Below are 23,117 nucleotides of genomic sequence, written 5' to 3' on the forward strand. Positions count from 1 at the left end.
TGGTTCCTGCTTCCCTCCTCCCTCCTAGACTGAGATCGCCCAGTAGATCTCGTGTTAGAGCCTGCCAGCTGGGTCTAAACCAGGGAGGAGCAAGAGTGTTTCCAGCCTGGGAGGCAGCATACTGTGTCTTCCCCTTCTGGCTCTTTCATGGCCCCTCCTGTCTGTCAGAGCCTAGCTCAGCACTGATGATCTTGTTTTCAAGAGAAGACACAAAACTTTTCTTCGTGTTCATAATTATTGGGTCATTCGCTTTGTTCCTGCTTGACCAAACTGAACTGACTGGGCTCATAATTAAGCATTGCCTGGCTTGGAGAAAGGAAGCCCTTTAATGAACAGGGCTACCACAGCTAGACATAATGCGTTTTATTACAGTAAGCTAAAAGCCACTGAACTGGAAGGCGAGTTCTCTGTGGAGTCTTGGAAAATCCTCCCCTCATCAAAGTTAGACTTTTGCTTTATTCTGTTCTATGCTTGATTCCACCGAAAGTGAATACAGATGAAAGTTCCTTAACCGGAAAACAGCATGGAAACTTGGCTACAAGATGATGAGCACCCGTGCATATTTTCTTTGTATTTTAGAATGGTTGATGTTGTGCCCTGGGCGCAAGACCCCCAAAGAGACCACCAGAGACACAAACTCACCGAAATGCAAAAGCAAGGTTTACCTCAATTCAAGCCTCAGCAGGGACCTCGGTCAAGCACTCTGACACAGTGGAGGCTTGAGGAGGTGCCAGCCCCTCTGCAAGCTCAGTTTTTAAAGGCAAAAACCACAAGGCTACATCATTTAGGGGTACGAGTACAGGTACAATTCTGATTGGCTCAAGTTTTAGGGGCTTTTCAGAATTTCTGTGTTATCTTACTTTGCAGTTTTAACCGGTTGTTTGTCAAACTTTGTAGACTACCTCTGGCATCGATGCATTCTGTGGTTATTCAATTGTTACCAGATAGTCTCTCAAACATCCTGACTTGGTACTTTTGACCATCTCCGGCATTGGGGCATTCTATGGTTAGTCAGTTGCTACCAGATGGCTCTTCAAACATCCTGACTTTGTCCTGGGACTTATGTCAGCCGCTCTGAGAATCTTGAAACTCAGGCCTGTTTCAAGGTGGGATGAGGGGCTTGCTTGAAATGGGGGTGCTTTGGTTCTTCAGTTGACTGAGTTTATTCCTCAATGTAGCCAAAAGATCTCCCTCCCTGCCCCTCCTGTGGAGGTGGATCCTGGAGGAGGTCACCTGGACCAAACAACACAAGTGCCACATTTGATAGTAGCTGTGTTCCATTTCCTGCCGGATGGCCACGAGATGGAATCTCCCAGTTTGGATTCTGTTTCTTGTTTTAAGCTCAAGGCAAATCACAAACACCATTTTAGAAAAAAATAGGGCCAGTTCAGCCAGTAAGGTGCCTGCTGCCAAACCTGACCTGAGCTTGATCCCCAAGGACCCACATGGTAAAGAGAGAACCAACTCCTACAAATTGTCCTCTGACCTACACACACACACACACACACACACACACACAATGAAATGTAATTTAAAAAATAAACATTGGACAGGATTGTCTGCCCGTCATTTTTGCTCTTGTTTGAAGATTTTATGGTGGTTGCTTGACCCGAGGTAGTTCATGGGAGGGGAAGAGCTCTAACTTTAATAACCCCCTTAGCACGTGGCTGAGTCGGTCGGCTTTCTGTCTTGGAATGGACTGCTAAGGTCAACAGCACTGGAGTTGCCATGGAGAGCAGAATCCTAAATCCTAAAATCCAAAGCTGGAAATGGCTCAGTGGCTGCTGGTTCCATCCTGACAGCCTAAGCCATCTACCCCAGGTCCACGAGAGTGCCCCACCCCAGCCTCTGAAAAATACCAGAGGTTATGACTTAATGACCACTGAATCAGTAGTGGCTCTTTGCCAGGAACAGCATAGTGTCCTTTTTCTCTTCAGGTAATTCCTCCCTGGGCTGGAAGATCACAGATTTTGCAGGGGCAACATTATCTGATCAAAATACAAAAAGTATTAGAAAGGGAGACAGAGTCCCAAAGGGTGCCAAGAACAAAGATTAATTACTCTCTGCCTGAAGAATAGCTTTGGTGCGCTTCTGTGAGACCCTGCTTGCTGCCCTTCAAAGACAGAATGCCGCAGAAGCTTGGGAGTGGCCAGGACACAGCACACGGCCTTTTCAGGACACAGCTTTCAGGAATCTCTAGGTGCTTCCTGACCCTTCAAAAAGGAGCCAAGTCCCCAGAATCGGGACAAGCAGTCTTTTTCAAGGCCCATGAGAGTAAAACTGGAAGAGGAAGAACAAGCCACGGCGACTTGGGGAGTGGTTAGCAAGAGATGGGAATCTTTGCTTTGGCAACACTGAATTTATCTTGTGCTGGCTGGAAATCACTCCGGTCTGGTTTTTTGTTTTGTTTTGTTTTGTTTCTTTTTGGCTTGATTTTGTTTTTCTGTAATTGAAAATTTTCCATACTTGTTCACTGGTTTGATTTGTAAATTCCTGAAAAAAGTAAGCAAAGTTTCTTTGCGTCAATTTGGCCAGATCCAGTTGCATTTTATCATTCTATCAACTCATGATGGGATAAGGAGTAGACTCTGACTCCAAACACAGAGGCTGGGGTGTTTCTGGGGGGGGGGGGGGGCGTGTTCTGAACACATCCCCGGCACCCTTCCCGCCTCCTCACATGAAAGTCACAGGGCTGGGTGAGGGGCCCGGTGAGTTACGACACTTGCCACCAAGCCTGAGTTGACTCCAGAGACCCACATGGTGGAAGGAGAGAACTGACTCCCACCGGCTGTTCTCGGACCTCCGCATGCGTGCTATGACATACATGTGTGTGTGCACGAGAGCACACGTGTGCACACACAATCAAATTAACACCAGCAACCCCCAGAATCCATGGGATGTGGGTCTAAAGGATTCAGGGAGAACATTAAATGCTTTGAAGTCCATGTGGTCATTGTTTCTAGAAGGAAAGCTACGCTGCTTGCATTTGTCCTGCTTTGAAATTTCTCAAATATGTAATTTTATTCTTTTATTTGATCATTTGTGAGGTCCGGACACTCCGCCTTTTGGTTCATTTGTGTCTATGCTACTCTCGTATTTTTTCAAGAAACTGGGTTACAAAAGGATTTTTATAAATTAACTGCTTCCCCATACACATGTTAAAGGTCAGGGCGACCAGTGCCTCTCTCCTCTGTTTGCTCAAGGACCAGGCTTCTAGCGGCTGCTCATCACATGGGCTAAAGTCAAAACTCCATGGGCCCCCCCAACCCGGCCTCATGCGTTTCTCCAGGCTCCTCTCTTCTTCTCTAAAACAATAGTTTTATTAATTTTTGAGAATGTTATGCAATGTATTTTGAGCATATTCATCCCTCCCTCTCTCCCCCGACTCCTTCCAGATCCACCCCCACCTCCCGACCCTCCCAACTTCCTGGGGTTTTTTTTCCCCTCTTTCTCTCTCCTTTGTTTTTAACCATCCCAGACTCTTTTCTTTCAGTGCACACTTCCTTTCCCTGTGTTCTCTGCACTGGTGTGCTCTCCTTCAAAAGGTGCCAGTGTCCCCCAAAACACAGAAGGTCTTGAATCCAGTATAGAGCACGTAACAATCTCAGTAACGCCTGACTGAGCCAGATGTGATAGTGTACGCTTACAGGCCTAAGCAGGAGGGAAACCGAGGTATTAGGACCGCTTAATCCAGGGAGTGCAAGGCCAGCCTGACTTACATAGTAAGACCTCACTTCTCAAAACAAAGAACACAGAACAAAGCCCCCACCTGGCTGACATGAGAAAAGACACTTGTAAACGTAGTAAACAAAGGTAGGAGAGATACACAAAAGTGAGTGGTCTGTGCTGTCTGTCAAATGTGCCCTTATAGAGAGGGTTCCGAACCTAAAAGGAAGAGAACGGAAGCCCCCTGTCCATCACCTCCTCCGTGAAGGAGCACACTTGTTAGTTTATATGAATTAGTGTCCCCAGCTCCCACCTTAGGGTTACTCCATTCAAGGGTCACTTCCTTCTGACTCCACAGGAGCCAGGTTGGTTCTGCCTCCATGAGATCCCCAGGAACTATCTGCATTTCTCCGTCTTTCTTGTTAGCGTTCTGTTGGAGTCCATTTCTCTCACAGTGGCCTTTTTGTCTTCCATTATTCTCCAACAGACAAACTTCATGAACGTGATGTCTGCCACAGAAGTTCTCAATAAGTATTAGGGAATTGGGGGAATAAATGAATAAATTATCTCAACAGCCCCTCTCCATAATGGCTTCCAATACATCTTTTTCATATCTCCAGAACATTCCAGGGCACAGAAGAACTGACCTTTCTGTCTCTCATACTTGGAAGTTTTCCGGTGTCTTGAATGAAAACTGAGGCCAAAGGAGACTGAGGGTGTGTCCTGGTAGTAGAATGCATGCTCAGCATGCACAAGGCTCCGGGTTTAATATCCAGTACCTTCCCTGAAAAAGAAACCCATGTGAAATAACGTGGCACCTGTACTACCGTCTCAGAGGCAATCAGATTATTCCTCCTGTCATTAACAGATTCCCTACTTGGGAGCCTAACTCTGTCCAAGATAGACCTGTAGTCAACATTAATTTTGCCTTAACTTTGTGAAAGTCTACCACACCCCTAATACTCTGGCAAACTTTTTGTGTGCATGTGTGTGTAGGTATATGGTATAGTACCTGCTCATGTCAGTATGTATGAACATGTAAGTACACATACGTATGATGCCTGTAGAGGCCAGAGGTTGACACTGGTTGTCTTCCTCAATCACTCTCTACCTTATCTTTGGAGACAAGGTCTGTCCTGGCTAGTGTTATGTCAACTTGATTCAATCTGAAGTCCCCCAAGAGGAGGGAATCTCAACTGAGAAAATGCCTCCATAAGATCAGATTTGTAGGCAAGCCTGCAGGGCATTTTCTTAATTAATGATTGACTTGGGAGGGCTCAGCCCATCATGGGTGGTGCCACCCTGGGCTGGTGGTCCTGGGTTCTATAAGAAAGCAGGTTGAGCAAGCCATGAGGAACAAGGCAGTAAGCAGCACCCCTCCATGGCTCTGCATCCATGATCCCTGCCTTGGCTTCCCTGAACAAACTGTGTGACTTGGGATATGTGAGCTAAATAAACCTTTTCCTCCCCAAGTGGTTTTTGGTCGTGGTGCTTCATCATAGCAATAGTAACCCTAACTAATAGTTACCTAATAGTTACTAATAGTAACCCTAACTAGGACATGGCCGCTCACTGATCCTGGAGCTCGTTGATTGTGCTAGGCTGCCTGGCCAATGAGCTCCTGGAATCTGCCCGTCTTTGCTCACCACCTGAACACTGGGTTACAGAATTACGTGGATACTGGGGATCCAAACTCAGGTCCTCATACTCGTGTAGAAGACACTTTGCTAACATGCCTCTGTTCTGAATTCTTGACACACTGTTCAGCTGTGCTGGTTAGTGGCAATTCCATTGGCCATGCATGGTTCAGAAGAACCGAGGATCGAGTTAGCATCCTTAAGTGTGAAATTACATTTCTTGATGAATTAGAATATAATTCAATTAAATCAATGCTGTGAGAGCTTGAGGCAGAGTGTAACCACAAGTGTTTCTGGCGCCCCCACCACACTCACTGAACTCTTCTTTCAATCTTTCCAGGCTCTGGGACCCAGCCAAGCACTTCCTAAGACAACTGCCTTGGGGAGCGATTAGACCAGCCTGGCTAGCTCTTAGGAGTCAGGTGATGTGGCAGAGAAGTCCTTTCACTCCTAAAGCAGGATTCACTTACTAGACATCCCATCCTGTCACCCCCAGCCCACCTTGGACTGCAGCCTCTGTCCTTACCATTATCCTCAGGCATCTCCATGTTCCTCTGCCCTTTCTGCTGCACATTCTGGCTCCATTCCTCGACACTAGACTACTTCTACGGGGACACTGTGCAGAATACATGGTAATAAATGTGGTATGGGCTGGCACCAACCAATCAGAGAGTAGCCATTGTATAAATATGGGGTTGTGCGATTCATGTAGGTCTGTACCGAGTATTAGTCTTTTATTTGGGGGGATTTTCTGGGAGATCCTGGGGTGGTTGAATGATGGAGAACATTTAGAAGGCAGCAGAAGAGTGAATTCCAGGGCTGGAGAGACGGCTCAGTTGCTAAGAGCACTTGCTGCTCTTCCAGAGGACCAGAATCCAGTTCCCAGCCCCTCATTAGGTGGCTCGCAATAGCATATAACTTCAACTCCAGAGGATCTGATGCCATCTTCTAGCCTCCTCTGGCACCTACATGCATATGTCCATTCGCACTCAGACACAGACAGACAGGCAGACAGACAGACAGACACACACACACACACACACACACACACACACACACACACACACACACATACACAGAGGCCAGCCTGGTCTACAGAGTTGAGTTCCAGGACAGCCAGGACTGCACAAAGAAACCCTGTCTCAACCCTCCAGTGCCCCAAAAGAACTTTGGTTCAGGTTTTTGTTTTTGTTTTGTTTTGTTTTATTTTCCCCCTTTTAAGAAACACTTATGACTATCCACTGTGTCCAGTGATTTCCTACAAGATGTGTGAGGTATTGTTTTTGTCTAGGGGTCTTGACCCAGTCTGCTTTCTCCAACAATTAAAGATTTAAAAGACAGGAAAGATCTCAGGCACAACAGGCAGTAACAGCTAACAAACTTTATTACAGGTTAAGAAGCACACGTTCTGGGCTGGAGAGATGGCTCAGAGGTTAAGAGCACCAACTGCTCTTTCAGAGGTCCTGAGTTCAATTCCCAGCACCCACATGGTGGCTCACAACCATCTGTAACGAGATCTGGCATCCTCTTCTGTGTACATAATAAATAAAATCTTTAAAAAAAAAAAGATGCACACGTTCTGATTAAAAAAAATCAGAAGCTATACCTGTGAAGTCTCAGCAACATGGATGTCTAAACATGAGCTAAACAAGGACAGTGACAGACGTGCTAAAGGATGGGAGGGGCTCAAAAGGCCTCAACCTTATACAAAGAACTGCAGGCAACTAAGGAAGGCTGAGAGCAGAAGACCACGTCAGCTGGTTGTTCACTAGCAAATGCTCAGCCCTGAGCACGCACGCACACACACACACACAAAGCAAAAGAAGCCATGAATTTGAAAGAGAGCAAGATAGGGTACATGGGAGGCTTTGCGGGGAAGGAAAGAGAAAGGGGAAATGATATAAATGATATAAAAATGCAAATGTTATTTTAAAAACATAAACACCATCCCTCATAATTCTGAAGGCTTTCCTGAAATCAAGGTTGTAGTGTAGGCAGAATACTCTGTCCTGCCAGCCAGCTCCCATCACAGTGTACAAAACAGTTATTCCACAACAGTGCAGGTGGGCCACACTCCTGGATGGTTTATTATTATTATTATTTTGTTTTATTTTTGGTTTTTGAAAAGGGGTCTTACTGTATAGCCCTAGCTGGTCTGGAACTCACTACATAGATCAGGTTGGCCTTGAACCTTTGGAAATCTTTCTGCCTCAAGTGCTGGGATGGGTGTCACCGTGACTGGCTGGGTATAGTTCTTTGTTGTTTCTTCCCAGCTTCTCCTGGGGGTGACCACAGATCCCCGTCACTTCTGCCTTGTTGTGATCTCTGCCTTTATCGTTGTGTAAAATTCTCCCTGTGTGTTTCTGCCTTCGTGTGGTGTTTCCCCTTTGGTGAGGACATCAGTAAGACTAAGTTAGGGCCTGTTCTAATAGCCTCATCTCAACCTGATTCAGTGTACCAAGACCCCAGGAAGGTCACATTCACAGGCGCCTGGGATGAGGGCTGCAATATACCTTTTAGGAAGACACTGTTCATCCCCTAACAGTTGGCTAGGATGTGAAGAGCAGGCAAATGGAAACCATGGTGTATATCGAGGAGCCATGTCATCTAGAGTCACACATGCAGCTGAATTAGTGATGACTGAGATGGTGGCGTCTCAGCTTGGTGGGTATACAGGATCTATGTTCAACAGCAATAAACCATGTCCAGAGCCAGGTCCTAAGCTAGCCACCTCCCCACACAAATGCCTGCATTCCTTGGAATCTCATTCTTGAGCGCCCAAGTGGTCATTTTAGACTCCTGATCCCCATCACTAAATCCACATAGCTCTGTCTCCCGAACATCTCCTAGCTCCCGCCTTCGCTTTTTCTGCTCCGCACTGTAGCACATCAGTGTCCTGGCCTCCTCTCGAGTCCTCCCAGCTTTACGTCCCATCGTTTCCCGTCCCTCCTGCATCCCTTTCTGCTGCGGTCGCTCAATGTTATCCGTTCAGAACTGTCTTCCCCGGGGGAGACGTCTGGCCAAGTGGTGAGTGGCTCCTCAGTGTGTGACGAATGAGGTGGCTTCTTGGTCTGCTGAGCACCAAACAGCCTTTCCTCTTCAAAGCATCCATCCCTGAGGGCAAGTGTTTGCTTCCCAGAGGACACTAGACTCTTGACTTGCTGAGTAGGAATAGATTTTTTTTTTAAATTTTTCAATGTGAATTCATAAATTAGTATTTCAAGTTTTTAAATCCTAGTTAATTTTTTCCCCCAAGATTTAAATCCTTTAACCACTCTCTACCTTCAGATTGAAACCTGAGCTCCTCGATGTGGTCTGTGGTGATTCTATCTGTGTAGCCGGAAGTTTCTCTGGTCCTGCCCGGCCCCACAGTCAGGACCAGTCTCTCCCACTCATGTCCTACAGCCGCTTGGACCAAAGTAAACGCACAGAGGTTTATATTACTTATAAACTGTATGGCCTATGGATCAGGCTTCTTGCTAGCTAGCTCTGATAACTTAACTCAACCCATTTCTACTAATCTATATGTTGTCACGTGGCCGTGGCTTACTGGTACTTTCACATCTTGCTTCACATCTCTGGCGGTGCTGATGTCTCCCCAGACTCCACCTTTCTCCTTCCTTTCTCTCTCCTTGGATTTCTTGTCTGGCTCTAAGCTGCCTTGACATAGGCAAAAGCAGCTTATTTATTAACCAAGGGAACAACATACATTCACAGCTTACAGAAAGACATCCCCCAGCATATCTGTCTGCCTATCTATCCATCCATCCATCTCTATCTATCAATCTGCCTACCTATCATCTATCTATCTATCTATCTATCTATCTATCTATCTATCTATCTACCTACATCTCACCTACCTATCTATCGTCTATCTATCTATCTATCTATCTATCTATCTATCTATCTATCTATCTATCTACCTATCATCTATCTACCTATACATCCATCTGTCTGTCTGTTCACAATCTGACCCTTGGCCACCTGCTTTCCCTTTGTCTCCCACACACTTGAGTCCTTTCCTGGGGCAATCTTTTCCCTGCTCTTCTAAATACAGTTTGGGATCTATTTCTGGATGAAGCCTTGCCCACCTCATCCCACATGCCCTGTTCTGCCCTGATTACAGCCTTCTAATCATATGTGATTTCCAAATCCTAAATTGTAATGGTTGGTTTGTTGTTGGTTTTTTTTTTCTCTTTTGGGGGGCCTGCCACCCAGCTCCCAAACAAATCACACACAGAGGCTTATTCTTACTTATAAATGCCCAGCCTTAGCTTGGCTTGTTGCTAGCCAGCTTTACTTAACTTTAAATTATCCCATCTAGCTTTTGCCTTTGGGCTTTTACCCTTCTTTATTTCTTTTGCCTTTCATTATTTCTTACTCCATGGCTTATTGTGTAGCTGGGTGGCTGGCCCCTGATGTCCTCCTCCTTCTCTGGCTACTTCTTTCTCCCCAGTATCTCTCCTTCTATTAATTTTTTCTGCCTGCTAGCCCTGCCTATCCTTTCTCCAGTCTCGCCATTGGCTGTGCAGTTCTTTATTAGACCATTAGGTGTTTTAGACAGGCACAGTAACACAGCTTCACAGAGTTAAACAAATGCAACATAAACAAAAGTAACACACCTTAAAAGAAGATTCTCCAACACTGGTTTTCTTGTTTGCCTTTTCCTTTAGATAATGAACAAATCCAGCCAGGTCCAGATCAGTTCTACTAAAAGCAGTATATCAGAAACACTGCTGTTTTTAGCATCTACGTGGTATTCAAGCTTTCTCTTCCTCTCTCTCTCCTTCCCTTCCTTCCTCTTTCCTTCCTCCTTCCAGCTCTCCCTTTTCCCCCCTTTACTTTATTAATTTGGGGCATTTGTATTTTGCTTTCTGGACAAAATTGCTGGATCTCCACAGACATTAGACATGAACATTTTGCACGCCTGTCTCTTTAAAAAGAACAATGCATGTTTACAGTTGTCCACGCTAGATGCTGAGGTAGGAAAGGAACACTTAGCTGGCAGCGGAGAGTGTCGCTGTGGATGAAATATTAACATTAATTGGAGACTGAAAAGTATTGCTGTGGGTGGTTCTCAGCTGAAAATGATTGAAATAACTTTCAGTTCCCCATAATACCTGGTACAATTAGTATTACATTTTATAGCATTTACAGGTTTTTTTTTTGGTTTTTCAACACAGGGTTTCTCTGTGTAGTTTGGTGCCTGTTCTGGATCTTGCTCTGTAGACCAGGCTGGTCTCCAACTCACAGAGATCCGCCTGGCTCTGCCTCCCGAGTGCTGAGATTAGAGGTGTGCGTCTGCCACCACCGCCCGGCTAAAAACACTAATTATTATACTTTGTGTGTGTGTGTGTGTGTGTGTGTGTGTGTGTGTGTGTGTGTGTGTGTGTGTGTGTAGCTCTGGCTGTCCTCGAACTCACTCTGTAGCCCAGGCTGGCCTCAAACTCACAGATCCACTGGCCTCTGCCTCCCGAGTGCTGGGATTAAAGGTATGTGCCACCACTGATGAGCTAATTATTAAACTTTTAATTATATTCTCCTGATAAATTATATTGCAGCATGTGGTTTTGTGGTTCTAAGTTTGTTTCTTGGACCCAGGTTTTACTATACAGCCTGGATTAGCCTCAAACTCAGTTTCCTTGACTGCCTCTCCAGGATTATAGCTGTGGGTCAGCACACCTGGCCTGAGATTTGATTAGTAACAAAGAACAGAAAAATAATAGCTACTAGAATGAAAAAATTCTATCATTCATAAAATGTTACAAATCTCTTCTGAATTCATTTGAAATAGACCTTTGACACAAGATGTTTTGCATCACAATATTTTTTTAAAGTCCTTACTTAAAATGCCAAAAAAGATTAAAGACGGCAACAACAAAAGAACATTTTAAAAAAACACTAATTTTTTTTTTTTTTTTTTAGACAGATTCTTACCATGCAGCTCTGACTGACCTGAAATTCACTATGAAGACCAGGCTGGCCTTGAACTCACAGAGATCTTCCTGCCTCTGCTTACCAGATGCTGGGGTTAAGGGCATGTACCACCACACCTGGTAAAATGATTGACATTTAGGAGAGGTTCCATGTCTAACGGTGTGTTAACTCCAGTCCTTTGAACTAGAAGCAAGACATCCGAAGATGTCTCAGAATCCCTGCCTTAATATTATGGAGCAAGAGAAACAGGCCGCCATGTCTGCAGTTAAGAACTGAGATGGAGCTGGAGAGGCTCAGCAGTAAGTGCACTTGCTGTTCTTGCAAAGGACCAGAGTTTGATTCCCAGCACCATGTTGGGCAACTCACAAAAGATCCAGGGACTTGGATGCCCCTTGCTGGCCTCCACAGACACCTGCATAGAAGTCACACATACATATACACAAATAAGTAACAAGTAAATCTTTTTTTTTTTAATCAAGGAGCTAGGGATTAAAAGGGGGTGGAGGATTAATCAGAAATAAAGAGTATATGAAAAAGTTATATAGAAATCGACTATCTTGTAGCCCAAATGAAAAACACAAAAGAGATGCTTGGTGATCGTGGCGCATGCCTTTAATCCCAGCACTTGGGAAGCAGAGACAGGTGGATCTCTGTGAGTTCCAGGCCTGGTCTACAGAGTGAGTTCCAGAACAGCCAAGGCTGTTACACAGAGAAACCCTGTCTTGAAAAAAAAAAAGAAGAAGAAGAAGAAACAAAACCCACAAAAGAGAGATTGAAGGGAGTTACTCTCCATGGATAGACAACGCCTCTTCTAGAAGCAATAGGCTACTGAATTAAGTCTAGTCACAGGAATAGGCTACCTCTGTAGGAGTTAGCCCAGGAGGCTCCAGGGGTCCTCAAAACAATCCAAACTCAGCCGGGCGGTGGTGGCGCACGCCTTTAATCCCAGCACTCGGGAGGCAGAGTCAGGCGGATCTCTGTGAGTTCGAGGCCAGCCTGGACTACCAAGTGAGTCCCAGGAAAGGCGCAAAGCTACACAGAGAAACCCTGTCTCGAAAAACCAAAAAAAAAAAAAAAAACAAAAAAAAAAACAATCTAGACTCTTGTTGGTCCTCTTGCTTTTCTACCAGAACTAGACGGTAAGACCCTGTTGCTGAAGATACCACGCACCTCTGTTTCAAGGTAAAGAGCATACTGACTGAGTGAACTGGAAACTTCTTCCTTGCTGATTAGCTTTCAAAATGTTTGAAGGTGCTGTGAAGGCTGCCGGGGGAGTAAAGACAACGATGGTTTTACCCAACTGTGAACCCTACAAACTACAAAATCAACCTAGAGAGGAAGTTGTGCTGCCTGTACAATACTGCCATGACGGTCGTGGGACAGCCAACCATCCTTTGATGGAGTTTGAAGCTGGCTTCCTGGGTACTGTAAGCCTGTTTAACAATCCATGCCGGGGGAGGTTGTAAGCCCAGTGGTGTGTGGAGAGACTTCCTGCTCTTGGTTAACATAGGTCTAACTGCTACCTAAATGTGTATGTAAGAAAGGGATTTGTAGAGAAGAGAGGGAGGGGAGACAGGGGTGATAGGGAAACGGAAGACAGTGATAGTGAATAGAATGTATTATGTGCGGCCGGGCGGCGTTGGCACTCGCCTTTAATCCAAGCACTCGGGAGGCAGAGGCAGGTGGAGCTCTGTGAGTTCGAGGCCAGCCTGGGCTACAGAGTGAGATCTGGGACAGGCACCAAAACTACACAGAGAAACCCTGTCTTGAAAAACAAAAACAAAACAAAACAAAACAAAAAAAGTATTATGTGCATGTGTGAAATTGTCAAAAACAATAACAAAATTGGAAATAAGAAAATATAAATTATTTCACTTAGAAACGAGATACTGAAATAAATTTTATTTTTTCTCCCAAAAGTCCCCAAGTTAAAAATATTAGCATGGTATCTGAATACATCTCCAAAAGCCAAGACACTCAAGAAGCTCCATCTTTACTGGGAAAAAAAGCCTTAAGCATATAGATCAAATTTGTATGAAAACATCTATTATTATTCAAAAAAGAATCAAGGAGATAAGTCATTTGAGGTAAAGGAATCCAGGCCTCACACACTGTGGGCAAGTAAGTCCTCTACCATTAATTTATGTCCCCGGCCCAAAGTGACATCCCCTCCCAGTGCTGGAGATCCAACCTCGGGCCTTGTGTGTGCTACAAAAGCACTCCACACAGAGAATCTGGATTATGTTCTCTTTGATATTCGTAACTGAAAAAAAACATTTGATTACAAAAGCTGTTGAGTTATGCCAAAATGTATATTTTAAAGGTACCTTGACTTCAAAATTTGGATGTAAGGATATGTTGCTTTGGAAAGGAGGCTCTGCTTTTGTTTCCACAGAAAGCCAGAGGCTATGGATTTGTTCCAGATTAAAATACATCAGGTTTGACCAGCCAAGACCCCCTGAAAGGTCTCCGATGACACCATGGCCCAGATGATCCAACATCCAGAACCGTTTCAAAGCAACTGGCTCAGACGATACACCCTCATGGACTACTCCATAATCCTAAAATATTCTTTGTGTCCCCATAAGATACAGTGCCCCCCTCCAGCAGGAAGTAGTAAGATAAGCTATGCCCAAATTCCCAAATATACCAAGCTGACTTTGGAGATGTGTAAAGGTTAAAACCTTCCTTTTTAAGAAAATAAAAGGGGAAGTGCTGTGGGATGGTCTGTATGTCAAATGTGTTGCTGATTGGTCAATAAATAAATCACTGATTGGCCCATGGCCAGGCAGGAAGTATAGGCGGGACAAGGAGGAGAATAGAGCTGGGAAGTGGAAGGCTGAGTCAGAGAGACACTGCCAACCGCCATCAGGACAAGGAAGATGTAAAGTACTGGTAAGCCACAAGCCACATGGCAAGGTATAGATTAATAGAAATGGATTAATTTAAGCTGTAAGAACAGTTAGCAAGAGGCCTGCCACGGCCATACAGTTTGTAACCAATATAAGTCTCTGTGTTTATTTGGTTGGGTCTGAATGGCTGTGGGACTGGCAGGTGTCAGAGATTTGTCCTGACTGTGGGCCAGGCAGGAAAACTCTAGCTACACTCTACCATTAATTTATGTCCCCGGCCCAAAGTGACATCCCCTCCCAGTGCTGGAGATCCAACCTCAGGCCTTGTGTGTGCTACAAAAGCACTCTACCACTGAGCTACATCCCTAGCTAATTTAGGTAAATAACTTGGCATTGACTGCACACACGTGGATTTATTTTTGGACATCATAATTCTAAAAACAAGAACCACCTGCCTTCCTGCCAACTTAACATGGGCATCAGGGTTTGTAGACAACATGAGTCAAACCGAGTCTCAGAGCAGAAAACTAAAACCATCGTCCCTTAGGCAGAAAACCTCACATTTGATTGTGTTGAACCGAGAAGTTTAATGCGGTGTTTTCTGGACTGCACTATAGATTCTGTTTTTAGAAAGTTGTGTTAGTTTCCTTTGCTTTTTTTTGTGTGTGTGTTATCCGTACATGATCATCATTCTTCATTCTAATTGATTTCCCCTGTGATTTCTTCTGTTTGACTTTTTTTTTTTTTTTTGGTTTTTCGAGACAGGGTTTCTCTGTGTAGCTTTGCGCCTTTCCTGGGACTCACTTGGTAGCCCAGGCTGGCCTCGAACTCACAGAGATCCGCCTGCCTCTGCCTCCCGAGTGCTGGGATTAAAGGCGTGCGCCACCACCGCCCGGCTCTGTTTGGCTTTTAACGCTTTGGTAATGCCATTGTTGTGTTGACACACCTCTTAGGGTGCCTCCTAGTGGTTGAGTCTGTGTCTTGTTTTAGGTTCTTGTTTGGTTGGTGTTTTTGTTTGGTTTGGTTTGGTTTGGTTGTTTTTTTGTTTTGAGATGAGGTCTTCCTGAACAGCCCAGAATTCCCCATTCCCTCGCCTCAGCCCCTGAGTGCTAGGATTATACTGTGTGAGCAGTAGCACTCACTCTGGGGATTTACTATCTTTAACATGCTGTAATAGTGGCTGCAGCTACAGTAAATGAATGATATGGAATGGTGAAAAGGCTTGTTGGAGGTCTGGGACAAGTCCCTGAGATAGCCTTGTTTGTGATCACTCATTCATCTCATAGAATGAGGTCATGATCCATCACCAATTTCCCTCTCAGAAGGCAGTGAAATTAATTATGACAAAAAACGATACTTTGCAGTTTTTATTTGTTAGAAACGGGGAAAAAAAGTTTTCTTCTTTCACCAATGAACCACACCCTTTCTCATATATAAGTATGTCTATGCAGCTCTGGCTGTCCTGGAACTCTCTCTGTAGACCAGGCTGGCCTCAAACTCAGAGATCGACCTGCCTCTGCCTCCCTGGGATTAATGCGGTCAGTAAACACATGTGCCACCTCGTTCGACTCTCTCTTAGATTTCAAAACAGGTTTCAGAAGTTGCTTTTGGTCAAGGTGATCTATCACAGCAATAGAGACCTTGAGATAATATGCTTCCAGTTCATATTATCATCTGTTGACAAAACGCCTCTCAGAAAAATGCATTACGTCAGCCTCAGTTCTGTAGATTCCCATAGCATCTGGCAATGGTTGGTCCTGGGCATTACCAACCACTCTTCAGCAGTTATTCCTTGAACAAACTGTGTCGTGATCCCTGAGTTGTCAAGTATAACACTGACCTTATACTATAGGGTTGGTTTTTGTCTCATGAAGACAAATCACTTTTAATTATATTTTACATTTTGTTTTGTTTGTGGAGTAATTTTTTTTTTTTTTTGAGACAGGGTTTCTCTATGTAGCTTTGGAGCCTTTCCTGGAACTCACTCTGTAGCCCAGGTTGGCCTCGAACTCACAGAGATCCGCCTGGCTCTGCCTTCCGAGTGCTGGGATTAAAGGCATGCGCCACCACTGCCCGGCCAGAACGATTACTTTTTTTTTTTTTTTTTTTTTTTTTTTTGGTTTTTCGAGACAGGGTTTCTCTGTGTAGCTTTGCGCCTTTTCCTGGAACTCACTTGGTAGCCCAGGCTGGCCTCAAACTCACAGAGATCCACCTGGCTCTGCCTCCCGAGTGCTGGGATTAAAGGCGTGCGCCACCACCGCCCGGCCAGAACGATTACTTTTTATAAAAGAAAATTAATATCATCCTACGAGGAAAACACTTCCTTAGCAGAAGCCAGGCTCCAAGTTCAAGTTGTAAACTACGACGAGCAACATAGTTTGGTTCAAGTCACTGCATTTGGCTGAACTTTCAGAAAGGGAATGCATGGGAGGGAGCTGGTGATTTTCCAGTGCTCGGTTGTGAGAACAGACCAGGAATAGTAACAGGGCAGCTATCTCAGCCGAATGTGCTTGGGCACATGGACATAGCCGTTTTATATGTAGGCTCTGTTTTCACTCCTGTCATGGATTTTTTTTTTTTCTGGGTCATGGGACATGTCTTTTTTTTTTTTTTTTTTTTTTTTTTTTTTGGTTTTTTCGAGACAGGGTTTCTCTGTGTAGCTTTGCGCCTTTCCTGGGACTCACTTGGTAGCCCAGGCTGGCCTCGAACTCACAGAGATCCGCCTGGCTCTGCCTCCCGAGTGCTGGGATTAAAGGCGTGCGCCACCACCGCCCGGCATGGGACATGTCTTAAGCCTCTGCATTTACTCATCCATTTGTTCTCTCATTCATTCATTCATTCATTTATTCATTCCATAAACATTTATCGAGTGTCTCAGTCCAAGGCTCTGAGATTATAAGAGCACAGAAAAGTAGGGTTGCTGCTTTGGGAAGCTGCGTTCTAGTAGACGACATGAACAATAACTATATAAGCAAATAGTAATTTGATAACTAAGGCTTATGAGAAGTGATAAAGAAATCAAAAGGAGGAAGTGCTAGAAAGTTCCTAGGGCAACCACTTTTAGGTAGATGCTTCCTGAGGTGTCTGTCATCCAAGCTGAGACTTAACAAAATGCCAACAACGCAGCTTCCAGCCTACCAAGGTAATTATTAGTAATTTGTAGGTGCAAAAATGACTCAGCTAGGTGCCCTCCAGTGCATATTACCATCTGTTGACAAAACGCCTCTCAGAAAAATGCATTATGTCAGCCTCAGCTTGGTAGATTCCCACAGCATCTGGCAATGGCTTGGTCCTGGGCATTACCAACCACTCCCTCAATTTGGAGAGAGGATGCAGGCAAGTTCCCTGACTCTGTGGTTTGTACACTGAGACCAGGCTGCAGGCAAGGAAGAAACACCCACTTAGTCACAGCTATAACGCCCTGGCAAAGGAGTAGCCGCCTGCTTCTTCCAGTTCTGCTCAAGCTGGCCAGGGAGCTTGAGCCCACCTGTCACCTCGTGGAGATGGAGCTGACTCAGACCACTGGCAGTGACTTTGACCTGGGAGGGGTGGGAAGCAGAAGACTTGGATGGCAAGCAGGTGGAGCTGGTGACTGGCTGCGTAAGATGTTTGGAATTTTTCCCTACTGACGAGTTCACAATGCTGGGAGCTGCTAGAAGTTAGCATCCAATCATGTGGTCTTTAAATTCCTTCTGTGTTTTCTTTTTGATGGGGGTGGGCACTTTGGTCTTCCATTAGTGTACAGTTTTGGAAGAGACCACTCATTTAACACTGTAACTATTATTATATATTTTATATATAGTCCAAAAACAGACTCACAAGCTGGGTGTGGTGGCACCTTCAGCCCTAGCGCTTGGGTGGATAGGACAGGAGGATTTCTGTAAGTTCGAGGTCAGCATGGGTACATAGTGAGTTCTACACCAGCCTAGACTAGAGAGTGGGACCCTGTCTCAAAAATAAATCAAATCAAATCAAAACAAAACAAACAAACTACTCACAGGAACTTTAAAATAGCGAGAGTCAGGCTTGGACCGAACCTTATAGAAATGCCCCACATCCAAAAGGATGTAAGACAGTACAACAGAAGTGTAAAACGCTCTCTCTCTCTCTCTCTCTCTCTCTCTCTTCTCTCTCTCTCTCTCTCTCTCTCTCTCTCTCGTGTGTGTGTGTGTGTGTGTGTGTGTGCATATGCACACGTACATGCACACACATAATTTAATAGCTATTCAATAATCAGTGGTGTTCTAGTTTCACTCTCTTGCTTTGACAAACACTATGACCCAAAGCGTCTTAGGGGAGGAAAGATTTTATTTGGCATACAGTTCCAGGTCACCATCCATCATGGAGGAAGTCAGGGCAGGAACTCCAAAGAAACCTGAAGCAGAAACAATGGAGGCTTGTGGCTTGCTAGGTTACTCCAAGGGTCACGCTTAGCTAGTACTCTTATACAGTCTGGGACGGCCTCCCTGGGGAACTGTGGTGCCCCGAGAGCGCTGAGTCCTTCTGTACCAATTAATAATCAAGACACACTCCCCCGCACATACCCACAGCCCAATCTGCTCTAAGGAGTTCTTTAATTGAGAGTGTCCTCTCAGAGGACTCTAGGCTGTGCCAAATTGACAGTTAATGCTGACATAGACAAATGGGTTACTTCTTTTGAACGGTCTCAGATAGCTATGTAATCAATGCATAGTGCCTGCTTGGAGAATCTTCATCCTTATTATGTTTTCTGGACAAGCACACATGAATATAGTATGGGACATTTTTTTTATTCCTTTTAGCCCAGCTAGCTCTATTGAGCCTGGTATGTTTGCATACATCTGGATACCCTAGGTATTTGTGGAAATGTTCCCAGGGGCATGCTTCTTGAAGCCCACTGCATGCATATCTTGACGAATGTTGATGGTGTACTGTTGGGTCACCACCTCCCTGGTTCCCCTTCTTTTGACCTAAGATATTTGTGGATAAAGTTTCCATTCTTGACTACACCACATCATTGAACTCCAGCATCTGGCAGCTCTTATCTCAAGTCCCTTCCGCCCTCCCTGCCTTTTTCTTTTTTCTTTTTCTTCTTTTTTTTCTTTTGGTTTTTCCAGACAGGGTTTCTCTGTGTAGCTTTGCACCTTTCCTGGATCTCGCTCTGTAGACCAGGCTGGCCTTGAACTCACAAAGATCCGCCTGCCTCTGCCTCCCGAGTGCTGGGATTAAAGGCGTGCACCACCACCGCCTGGCCTGCCTTTTTCTTTGAGACAGGATTTCTCTGTGGAGCACTGGCTGTCCTGGAACTCACTTTGTAGACCAGGCTGGCCTTGAACTCACAGAGATCCGATGGCCTCTGCCTCCTGGGATTGAAGGTGTGCGCCATTGCTATCTCTGAGTTTCCGGGTATACTGAAGATGCTAAAGAATTGGGTTGATGGGGCTTAGAGAGGAGAAGACTGCTCAGTTGTCAAGTGTCTTTCCCGTGCAATCGTGAGGACTTGAGTTCAGATCCTGTCACCCACGCAATTACTGGTCTCATGTACACACTGCAAACCCAGTACCGGGGATGATGGAGACAAGAGGATGGCTGCAGACTGCCAGCCTAGCCAAAAACTGTGAGTGTCAGTCACAGGGAGAGACCCTGCCTCAAAGGAATAAAGTGGGGAATACTAGAGGAGGGCACCCAATACCCTCTTCTGGCCCCCATGTGTACTCACAGGCACACACATGTGCACACAGACCACACACACACACACACACACACACACACACACACACACACACACACACACACAAATAAATAAGCATTTAAAAAAGAATTGGTTTAGCCAGGTGTGGTGGCACACATTTTTAATCCAAGTATTTGGTTGGCAGAGGCAGGCAGATCCCTGTGAATTCAGGGCTAGCCTTGGTCTACAAGGCAAGTTCCAGGACAGCCAAAGCTACATGGAGAGACCATGTTTCAAAAAAACAAAACGAAACAAAATAAAAAGAGTTGGCTGAAGGCTTACATTTTTATACTTCACTTACTGTTAACAGACTAAGAAACCTTGGAAGAGAACAATGCAAAGTTTGCAGTCTATAGAATATAACATGTAGCAGGAATAAAGTTATTTACTCCTATAAGAAATACATACATCAGCACACTGCACAATGATTTGGTAAACCATATATGTGGATAAGGCCTTGAAGACAATGCAAAGCAATGCAAAAGTTTAGTCTTTTAGTTGTTTGATGTTGCTTTCCAATACAAGTTCTCACTATGTAGCCTAGGCTAGCCTTGAATATTCTGATCCACCTGCCTCAGCCTACTCAGTGCTGGGATTATAGGCATATGCCTGGCAGTCATTTTATAAATACATTGGGATTCTTTTCCCCAAAAAAAATAGAGGTACTCTCTCAGCAACAATTTGCTTATTGTCCAACACCATAATACTGTAGAAGAATCCTGAGCGAATCTGCTGGACCGAGGAGTCAAGGCTAGCCCCCATCCCACCCACCCCGGGCTTCCCGTCTCCCTGCTCCTGGCCATTTCTAATGAGCTCACATCACCTTTCCTGTGGGAAAACATTACGTAGCTCTTGAATCTACTTTACTGTCATAACTCAGTGAAATATTGAATTTTAGCACAAAAACTGACCATATTTAACGAATACTGGAAGCCTCCAGTTACTTATAATTATCAAGCTAAGATGGTTTCTTTGGGGGAAAGTCTGTCATAAAAGAAAACAGTGTTTAGCTAATTAGTGGAAATAAAAACTGTCTAAATTACTTGATATCTCCCTTTATGTCTTCTGGAAATGAGTAAGGGTCCTCACTGTTAGTAAATAGTAATTGCTTTAGTAAGTGAAAAATTTTAAATATAACATACCTTATATTTACAAATGATGCCCTTACCTTCGAACATGAGTATAGTTCTGGAAGGCCTTCGCATCTGAGGCAGTTCTGGGAAGGGGAGGCTCATTTGGGGCTTTGACATTATACTTTCCAGAGGATCGGGTTAGACTAAAACAAAGTCTTAGGGTTTGTATGTATCTTAGAGCTTATGCTACAAATAGCAGCCACAAAAAATAAGAACTACCCATAATTCTACCATCCTAACACTTAATTGCTTTCATTTTCTTTGTTCACTCTTAGTACTTGATTTAATGACATTATTCCATGTGGCTATAAATACTACATAGTTAAACTGCTGCTTTCTTTTTTCCACGCAACATTATATTATTAACTCTTTTGTCTTGAGGCTATTTTGGTTGCAGGGAACATTTACTCAGTCAAGTCAAATTATCTCAGAATAAAAAGGTAAGGCAGTGTGTGTGTGTGTGTGTGTGTGTCTGTGTGTGTGTGTGTGTGTGTGTGTGTGTGTGTGTGTGTGTGTGTCTGTGTGCTGTGTGCATGTGCTCTACCCCCCCCTCACCCCCAGCCGTGTGTGTGTGTATGTGTGTGTATGTGTGTGTGCTATGTGTGTAAGTATGTGCTCTGTCTCACCGTGTGTGTGTGTGTGTGTGTGTGTGTGTGTGTGTGTGTGTGTGTGTGTGTGCAGACATGCCTAATCCTGCAGAAATCCAAGGGCAGGAAGTAAGGAACTAAGTCAGCCAAGCTTCACAGGAATTGGGCTGGGACGTGGAAAACCACGGGCAACTGAAGCTGCTGTGAGGAGCCTGGGTGAGCGGAAGGTCTCCTCTGACAGCCGTGTCTGTGCTCTGTACTCTCACAACTTCCACTGCCTATCACCAGTAACCATCCCTGCCAACTATGAGATCTTACAGCTCTCCAGCATTCCAAACCTCTCGGGCTTTTCTTTATTTATTTTCAGAAGCTGAGAACTGAATCCAGGTCCTTACACTGTACCACTGAGCTCTGCCTCCAGATCTCTTCATGTCTCTTCCATGCAGTTAGCTAGGCTGAGCAGACTGTAGACTGGTGGCCCCTAGCTCAGGTAGACACCCCTCGGCTCAGCTGGCTGTGGCTACTGAGGTAGAGTCACTTGCTCTGTGCCTGCACAGCTGCAAGGCCACCAGCAGGGACCTCCCAAATCCCCACACATAGAGCAGCAACTCCCCGTGTGACTATGTAGTTCTCACATTTTCACGAACATGTGGCTGATATCGAACAGCTGTTCTATAACCCAGGATCCCTTGCTGTCTTAGTATCATCGCTTTCCATCTGGGGCTGACACAAATAAAACCATGAACATTTCTGTTCACACATCTTCCCTTTCACCTAAAGTATGTCAAATATTCTTAAGACTACGTAGAGATTACATTCTCGGAATACCTCCAGGCCATAAGCCATACTTGCAATATTTTTGTTTTACACGTGCATATATCCACCAGAGATGTACGCGTAGGTAGTTTTAGGCCAAGTGATGAGCTGTGATAACTGGGGTTTGCTTTATAAACACTCCAGGGTGGAGGGGGGGGGGGGATAATGTGTCATAGAATCATCTCTGAACTGAGTCTGAACTAGACTGGTGATACCTTGACGAAGGTTAGAGCTAATGATGGCTGTGCTGGGCTTAGTGTGTGTACTGTCGTCTTTATTTTGCTCTGTGTTTCTTACAGGCCTCCTCCCCCCCCCCCCCCCCCCCCCCCCCCCCCCCCCCCCCCCCGCTCAGGCAGATACTGCCAGGGCACTTCTAAGAAGAAAAAAAATCACAGCTGCTTTTGACATTCTCATTTATTTATTATGTGTGTGTCTGTTTGTATGTAGGCACGTGCATTCCTCAACGGGTGTGTGGTCAGAGGGCAACTTGCTGGAGTTGGTGCTTTCCTTCTACCAAGTGGGTCCCAGGGATCACACTCAGGTCCGTGGGCTTGGTGGCGGGTGCCTTGGCCAGCTGAGCCATCTCACTGGCTACACAATCTAGTTTTTATGATGAGATAGCAGGTGACCGCAAGCTTAGCCCTCTGAGGAATCACTGTATTCTAGAAGAGTAGCCGAGTGCCTTGGGCGCACAGTGCGGTGCCATACCCAGGACACCGCAGGCAGTGCTGGAGGAAAAGCAGCTGACTACACTCAACCCCCTTATTATCTTTTTGCCC

General features: G+C 45.0%; 1 long non-coding RNA gene across 1 annotated transcript; it reads right to left on the reverse strand.

Annotated features, from left to right (window-relative positions):
• Positions 1–3,426: 3,426 nt before the first annotated feature.
• On the reverse strand, positions 3,427–22,645 carry LOC128111961 (uncharacterized). Its single transcript, XR_008218791.1, has 3 exons — positions 20,971–22,645; positions 4,314–4,450; positions 3,427–4,175 (listed from the first exon to the last, which is right to left on the reverse strand). It is a non-coding gene; the product is annotated as an uncharacterized LOC128111961 (long non-coding RNA).
• Between the last annotated feature and the right edge of the window lie 472 nt (positions 22,646–23,117).

Source organism: Peromyscus californicus, unplaced genomic scaffold (assembly GCF_007827085.1).
Source record: "Peromyscus californicus insignis strain IS unplaced genomic scaffold, ASM782708v3 Scaffold_16__1_contigs__length_79575227, whole genome shotgun sequence".
NCBI classification, from domain to species: Eukaryota; Metazoa; Chordata; class Mammalia; order Rodentia; family Cricetidae; genus Peromyscus; species Peromyscus californicus.